Raw genomic sequence first — 8,892 nt, 5'->3', positions numbered from 1 at the left:
TACTCTTTCTTCTTGTGACCTTTGTGGTAAAAGAAACTTGCCAAGAACGTTTTAGGGTGATGGAATTCTCGATAAAGTAGAATTTGCTAGAAATTAACATTTGTAAGAAAATATTTTCTATAAGATTTAAAGTTACAATTGTACCAAAGTGTGGCCACATCCGAAACATACGAAGAAATCTTTAAACATTAAGAAAACAACCCAATTTAAAAAAAGAACAAAAGATCTGAACAGGCATCTTAAAAGTAGATACATAGATGGCAAATAAGTATATGAAGAGAGGGGTGCCTGGGCGGCTCAGTCGGTTGAGTGTCTGACTTTTGATTTTGGTTCTGGTCATGATCCCAGAGTCATGGGATCGAGCCTTGTGTCAGGCTCCACACTGAGCACGGAGCCTGCTTAAGATTCTCTTTTTCCCCCTATGCCCTACTCCCACTCCTCAACTTGTTCTCTCTCTCTAAAAAAACAAAAAAGTGAAAAGATACTATGCATTATTGGTCATTAGGCAATAGAAAATTTAAAAAACAGCAATGAGATAACACTATGTATGCTGAAGCATTAGATTAGATTGTTTAGATTGGCTAAAACAAAAAATAGTGCCAATGTCAATTTCTGGTGGGTGTACAACAACAGAAGGGCTCTTTCAGTGCTGAGTGGCAGAATGGTACAGCCACTTTTGAATAAGGTATGGTAGTATCTGACAAAGCTAAATGTAGTGTTAAAATACCATCTAACAGTCAGGTTTTTTAAATATATACCCAATGGGTTTGAAAACTATCTCCAGGCCAAAATATACACATGAATGTTTATAACCGTTTTTTCATCATCATCCAAAACTGGAAGCAACCAAATATCTTTTAGTAAGTGAATGCATAAACAAACTGTGGTAAATCAATAAAATAAAATATTAGCAATAAAAATAAGTTATTGCATGATGAACATTTTTAGATGGATCATAGGATAATTCTAAGTAAAATAAGTGACTCTAAAGAGACTTGATAAATAATGATTCCAGTGTGTGCCATTTTGGAAATACAAAATGGTAGAGACAGAAAAAATAATCAGTGACTACCAGTGGGTCAGGAAGGGAAGACAAGGGTTGAATAGGTGAAGTGGGGGGGATTTTTAGAGTGATAAAAATATTCTATTTGATACTACAGTTTTGGATATAAGACACAGTTCATTCATTTAAAACTATTGAACTTCGTAACACGAAGAATAAACCTTACTGTATGCACGTTTTATAAAATAATTTGAGCTTTTGGGAATTACAGAATGGAGTGCATAATATGAAAACAATCTAACTGTACTATAAGTGTATCAAACAATCTGGGGGAAAAGGTGTTGATTTTAAAATTTTGGAAAGAAAATGAACATAGGGTATACTCTAGTTAATGAAATTTTTTCTTACGAGTGTGCCAATTAATAATTCTGATATTTCTACACTTGTATACTGGAATTAAACTATAACAAATGATGGCAGATGAAAGACCAGTTTCCTAACTGTTGAAATGGAAGTTTGCAGATAAACGAGTTAAGCAAGCTAGAATGATCCATGTGGCAATGGATTAGAATCAGAGATCACACTAAATTCATAGTTAGATTAATATCTATCTACTGACAGTTATATTTGTCAATGTATGTATGTTAGTACACATGCATGTATTTCTTTATTCTGTCAGCTGAAAAGAACCTAAAAATGACACCCGAGTAGCTCTGAGCATACCTTCCACCCAGATCTTGGCTTCTAATATCATTCTCCAGTAAAATGAGTTGCGGCTCCTTGGAGAAATGTTTGATTCTAAGAAAGAGGAAATATATAAGATGAGACTGTATCATTGTATAGTAAAGAAAGAAAGGGTGTGCCCCCCCCCCAAATAAAATATAAAATAAAATAAAATACCACAATGGGGAGGTATGTCAGTGGAATACAGGAACCAATTGAATGAAACTCCCAATGGTCACAACAGGAATAATCTGAGCAAAAAAAGTAGTACTGATCTGTAACCAAAAGGGTCAAATACGTATCTGTGAATCTATGCTGATGTAAAGAAATGAATGGATAAATAAATGCAGATGTGAGACAAAATTCCTGTTAAGAAGAATTGAAAAATAATTTACGTAGGTAGTTTAACCATGAGGAAGCCGAGTATTGCTCACCACTTCTTACATGTGGGCTGTGCATAGTAACTTCAAAAGAATACAGTGTGGAAAAGGGATGGGGGTAGAGATACTTTACAGTGGAGAAATCTGATAATCACTACCTCAGGTGATCATTAATATCAACAGTGATTAAGGCACATTATTATTTATTCCTGATGTGATAAGAATGGTACCTTTCCTTGTGATTTCCCTCCTGGAATCCCATAACCTCATGTTAATAATGAAGAAGACATCAGGAAAATCTCAATAGAAACACATTCTACAAAATATCTGACTGTCTTCAACAACAAGGAAAGTCTAAGAAACTGATATAGTCAAGAAGAATCTAGAGAGACATGACAACTAGTTGGAATGTGGTACCTTGGTTGGGATTCTGGAAGAGAAAAAGGAAATTAGGGAAAAACTCAATCTGAATAACAATATATAATAATAATACATCGATATTGGTTGATTAACTGTAACGATGTTACCATACTAATATAAGATGATAATGGAAAAACTGAATGTAGGTTATATGGGAACTCTACTCACTATTTTCATAATCTTCCTGTTAATCTAAAATTGTTCTAGAAAATGGTTTAGCAAGAACTTCAAAATGATTATCCACTTGGATTCTTTGTAATATTTCTCATGCAACATCTCTCTTATACAATATCATATTGGCCTTCCCAGCATGAAGTTAATGTGCTTATCTCTGAAACTAAGCCCCTGAATTTCGTGGGAGTGTTCCTCCTGACTCTTCTCTTTCCACATTCAATGCTTAAGTCTCACTGTCGCCTACTAAGATTCAAATTCAAATTTGGCTCCTCATGCTGCCTCACTTCCCATCCTTGGAATCTCCCTAAAGCTTCCTGTAGCCACTCACTCTGCCCTCATACCTCCCACTTGGCCTCGGGTGGAAGAATAGGAGAGAAGGAAATAGATGCTGGTCCCTTGAATGTATAAAAAGGTGATGTAATTTGAATGTTAGTTAATTGTGTCCAAGAATTTTAACCATGCAAGAAGTATTGAGTATCTACTCTATAACCAAGCTCTTAACAGACATTTGTTTTGATTTGGTTTCATTTCTTTTTCACATATATGTTGAGTATTTTTCTTACTAGCTGAGTAGTTTATCAATTTTCTTAACTAAATAGTTATTATCTTCTAATAACGGGGAAATGAAAGGGTCCTCAGGTCTGATTTAGCCAGGCATCAATGAGCAATAAACCTTTGGTCGTTGATGACTGTGCTAGTTATTCAATTTAATTGCACTATTTTAGTGTATGCTGTGTTGCACCCTCATGTTACTTTTCAGAACTGAAGGAATGATTCTACTGGTTGCTGGAGTGCTGCAGATACAGACAGCCTATCTCCGTCTGTTTGGGCTGCTATAACAATTACCATGTGTTGGGTGGCTTATAGACAACACTTATTTCTACAGTTGTGGAGGCTGGGAAGTCAAAGATCTTGGCAACAGCAGATTCAGTGTGGTGGCTGGTAAGAGTCCATTTCTTGGTTTATAGATGGTGCTATCACCTCATGGGGTGGAAGGGACAAGCTAGCTCTCTGGGGTCTCCTTTTCAGAAGCCCTAATCCCAATCAGAATTGCGCTCTCATGACCTAACACCTCCCAAAGGCCCCACCTCCTAAAATCATCACCTTGTGGATTAGAATTTTGGCGTATGAATTTGGTGCAGGGGATATAAATCTACAGACTATAGCACAGCCTTATCTGCCAATTCTCTGCGAGTTGCCTTCAGCCAAAGAGAGCCACTTTTCCTCTGGTCATACTTTCCTCTGAAACCTGGGACTGGTTATATAAACCTTGCTCCATGTCCCAACATGAGAAAGCTCTGAAGGACCATTCTTGCTTTATAGCCCCTTGTGGAATGGCAGAGGCCTTGTATGACTTCATCGTAGTCCAGTTTCTTCCTCAGCCTAATTTTATTTCCTCCTGTTTCCCTTCAAGAACACACCCTAGTAAGCTCACTGTACTCAAATAAAGCTCAGAGTTTGTATACTAGGAAATTCAGCTCATTACAGACAGTGCCAGATACGGGTCCAGAAAGATGTGAAGGGATTTTGGAACTGTATCTACAGCCAGGTGCTGGCAAGGAGAATCCAGGTAGTTGGTTTGAGTATGAGTAGACATTAGCCCAAGGTAGCAATGTGGTTGCTCAGACTTTCACTGGTAGTGAAGTGTATGTTATACTTGAGAACAAGTTAGTAATTTGCTAGATGTATCAGTCTGTGAGACATTTAGGAGAAAGAGTAATGAAAAAGAAGATACTTGTTGGTGGGAGTAATTGATGTTCTGAAGAAAGATAATAAAAATGGCAAGTGACTAATCAATTAAAAGCTTAGAGTAAAAGCCATTGGACCTTCTTGGGGTCATATAAAGAGATCCCAGCATCCCTATAGCTTGAGATCAAGAAAAGTTGAGAGTCAGGTCCAGAGCTATCCATAAGTGTAAAAGGGCTTCAAGAAGCTTTATATGCTCGATCTGGACAGGTCTCCAGTGGTGAGGAAAGCACCCTGACTAGGGAAGAAAGGAACTCTGTACATGATATCAGGGTATTCGGGTTTATACACCTGAAAGTCTTTAATATACATATCACCTTAAGTCTCTGAGGAAGCAGAAGTGGCCTACTCCTCCTTGGTAAGCTAGCGCTCTTCCTAGCTTTAAGATGATAGAGGAGTTTGTGGTGACAAGGCAGCATTAATCTTTCAAGATCTGTTTCCATCTCTTCTCCTGGCGACGGACCAGTAATTTGGTCTATCCTCCTTGAAATCCTATCTCAAATTTATGATAGTATATGGATGTTAAGATAAATGAGAATCGGGCTAAGGACCATGTACTGAGCCAGGCAGCACTGTTATTGTAGATCTTATTTATCAAGTGAGGAGTAACCAACCTGATGCTTCTTGAAATCTTTTGTCATGGGCTTTATTTTAAGCTTCAGTCCTTCAGCTGATATTTGACCAATTGGGCATTGCGATGCTTCAATCCAGAAATGATTGAGAAAATAATTTTTAAGCAACTTCGGTGGTTTCTTTGATAATTTGATTAAAGTTAGGAATTCTTTTCATCACAAATTTCAAATGCACACATGCACCTGAAATATGTGCCATTTTGAGGTTACAAATGAACATCAAGTAAAAAATATTGATTTAGGGCAACTTAGGTTTAAACATACTTAATATCTCAAATTAATATTTGATCTTTTTAAAGGTTATTTGTAGAAAATCAGAGATGCACTGGAATAGATATGTTGGGGCTCATGCTGATATTCTCTTATTTGGAGGAAGTGTTTCAGCTGTGCATTTTGTTCCTCAGATATTAAAAAGGTGATAATGTCACTGTACTACTACCAGAAAAGATGATTTATTTAATTGGACAATAAGATAATGTGATTAGTATAATTTTCCAGAAAAGCAAGAGTGGTCCATTTAAGGTTCATTTCCCACACCATCCTTTTACATTTGAATGAGGGTTAATAAAGAAGAGAATAAAAATGAAATATGAGGATTTTTAGCAGTCTGGTGAAAAGAAAAGCATTTGTCATACTGAATTACCAGTTTCTTGATTTTACTATTTTAAGACCCCCAAAGCATTATAGTTCACTAACCTGTGCCTTGACAATATACTCACTGCAGTAAATTTTTCATTGTAAAGACGTTTTATAAAGAACTTGACCCGTATCATTATATGATGTCTTTTCTTAATAATTTAACAAACACTGACTTCCTGGTGTGAAATGAGCCAATTAAAGTCATTTTAAAAATGCATAAGTATCTCTGGGTTGCTTTCAATTTTAAATAAGAGCAGTATATAATATCCTGCAGCTTAGTTTTTCTATTTGAAAATGTAGCTAATCTGACCACAGTTATTGTTCTCTATCACATATCCCAATTGAATTAAGATTTCAGATCTTCTATGATCTTGTTTTCTAAGTTGGTTTACTAAAGAGATAAGTCCTTCTGAACAATTCCATCTTCCAGTCAACTTGAAAAGCTCTGATCATATATACTCGTGGTTTTTATTCTTTGTTCCTTTCTATTATATTTATTAAGAGAAATATAAACAACATTAGAGCAAATATTCATTTTTAACTTAGTGGGCATAATGTGAAAGAAGATTCCAGCTTCAGTTGATCTCAGAGATTGACCTTGAACCTGGGAATAAAAGTATCCTAAAAAACTGGAAAAAAAAATACATCTGAAAGGAAGAGTCAGTTGATAAGTGTGGCCTAGTACTCAAACTCTGCTCCTAGAAGGGACATTAGGATTTTTACTAGGGATGCTTGCTTTGGCAGTGCATATGCTAACGTTGGAATGATACAGAGAAGGTTAGCCTGGCCACTGTGCAAAGATGATATGCAAATTTGTGACAGGTTCCATATTAAGTTTTGTTTTTGTTTTTGTTTTTGTTTTTGTTTTATGAGTGCAATGAAAATAGGAAGGCCACCTACCTTTGAGACCCTGCCTAAATCCTGGGAACCTTAAATGCTTATGCGTTAAATCTCAAAAGCCCAGGTATCTAATTGTATCATTGCTTCTACTGAAAATATATGAGTAGAGAGACAGAATGATGAATGGCAGCATACCTAATTCTATGCAGGTTCTTTTCTGGTTCTGCTTCCTTCCTGGAGCTAAATGGGGGCGCGGTGGGGGGGGGGAGGGAGGGGGAAGGGGCTCAGTCACATGGTCTAGCCAAGGAGGTACGTTTAACATAGCTTTTGGATTGAAGTGAAAACTTCAGAATCAAGGTGAGACCCTGTTGTCTTTCTTTATGTCAACTTCTGCAATGTTTGAAAAAAGCAAGTTCAGTATTTTCCTAAAACTGGAAGGCCCTGTGATTCATTTCCAAAGACATTGGAAAGAGCAATTCAGCAGAACCCCTCAGCCTGGCAAATAGTCCCTGATGAGCAGGCAGTAGAGGCAAGCTTTGTCCTTATATGCATGCTTCCTGTTACTGTGCAAATCGGGTCACCTAGTAACATCTAACGCTGATTTACCTCTTGTTTAACTTCCAGTGAATCCGTGTCTGTGTCTTGAGAAGCAGCTAGGATTTATTTGTAAATATAGGAAATGTAGTTTTACTCTGTTGGCTATAGGAAGTTCTATGCTACTTCTTGATAGGAATTAAAACACTGATAGGAAAAGACAGAATTATTTCTCCTCCTTCACTATAGTGCACAGCAGAGTCACAGGAGTGCAAAGATTACAGGGAATCTTTGGCAGAAGCTAAGTGCAAGCAGCAGTGGAGCAGAAAAGATGTTTGGCAGAGGAACCTGGATGAGACAGTAGTGCCTAAGGAAGTAGCATTGCTGAGCATAAATCGTAAGACTTATGCGGATGAAGTGAATTGAGAAACAGTAATAGTACCTTGCAGAAGTATCTGTGTCTTTCAGGAACTGCAGCATCCAATGAAAGTAACATAGGTGTCCAGCAGTAGGGATGGTGGTAACCAGGGAGTGTGGTGGTATGTTACAGTCCGAAAAGCAGAGGCCATCTGAAGCAGAAATTAGCGTGGGGAGAATATATATCACCACCACTACCACCAATAGTAGAGATTTGATATTCTACTTCATGAGAATATGATAAGGTGTCTGTGGCATAGGCTCCACAATGTATTGCTTCTGGCTGCTTCCCCCAAGTACAGTTCCTTTTCTCAGTTGAATCCTTCTTAAGTAAAATGAGTACCATGACCCTGTTATTGTTACCGTTTTATTAAGGATTCTCTTTAGATTTTGTACATATACTATACTATGAAGACTTGTGTCCCCTCCAAATTCACGTGTTGAAATTTTAACCCCCGAAGATGTTGGTAGACATGGGGCTTTTTGCAGCTACTTAAGTCATGAGGGTGGAGTCCTCATTAATGAATTAGGGCCTTTATAAAAGAGAATCCAGTGGAATCGAGTGCCCTTCCACCATGGGAGGACGTGGCAAGATGATAGTATCTAAGAATCAGAAAGTAGGACCTCAATAGACACTGAATCTGCTGATGCCCTCATGTTGAACTCCTGGGATCCAGAACTATGAGAAATAATCTTCTGTTATTTGTAATCTACACAGTTTGTGATTTTTTTTATAGTAGCCCAAATGGACTGAGGCAATATAAAAGAGCCCTCAGATGTTAAAAAAACAAAAACAACAAAACTACACAAAACAAAACAAAACACAGAACAACAACAAAATGAGTGAACTGGATTGGATGGTTTTCCTGAAGGGTGTGGCAACAAATCTCTCTGTGTCTGACTAAAAATTACCCATTTCCTGTTCTCTAAAGTAAGAAGTTATATTTTCTTCCTGATAGACCAGAGGACACTGTTTATAATTTATAAAAAACATGATGGGTTATGTGAATAAAACAAGCAAACTTAAGTGTTAACCTTTAATTTTAAGCTTTTGAGGATACTCCACTAGGTGCTATAACTAAGTTTTAACATCTTTACTTAACATCTACATCATAGGAAGCACTGAGTGTCTGTACATTTTAAGGAAAACTACCAATGATCATGAAATATATTAGTATATTAGTATCCATATTTCATAATTGAGAAAACAAATATTCAAAAACATTGAATGCAGAAATACATATATGTATATGATAATTTGGTACTAATAAATACATCATATTTATAAATTTGAGACAATTATGAGAAATATACAGTGAATGCAGAAATATATATATTTCTCATAATTGTGTCAAATTTTCACTTTGCTTTGATAGCAAAAATT

At 36.7% G+C, this 8,892-nt stretch overlaps 1 non-coding gene across 1 annotated transcript; it reads left to right on the top strand.

The window, feature by feature from the left end:
* The first annotated feature begins 6,447 nt into the window (after positions 1 to 6,447).
* Positions 6,448 to 6,552, top strand: LOC125928014 (U6 spliceosomal RNA). The gene has a single exon (XR_007459532.1). It is a non-coding gene; the product is annotated as a U6 spliceosomal RNA (small nuclear RNA).
* The last annotated feature ends 2,340 nt before the right edge of the window (positions 6,553 to 8,892 follow it).

This window comes from Panthera uncia, chromosome D4 (assembly GCF_023721935.1).
Source record: "Panthera uncia isolate 11264 chromosome D4, Puncia_PCG_1.0, whole genome shotgun sequence".
Classification (NCBI taxonomy): Eukaryota; Metazoa; Chordata; class Mammalia; order Carnivora; family Felidae; genus Panthera; species Panthera uncia.
This window is presented reverse-complemented; position numbering and strand designations above follow the sequence as displayed.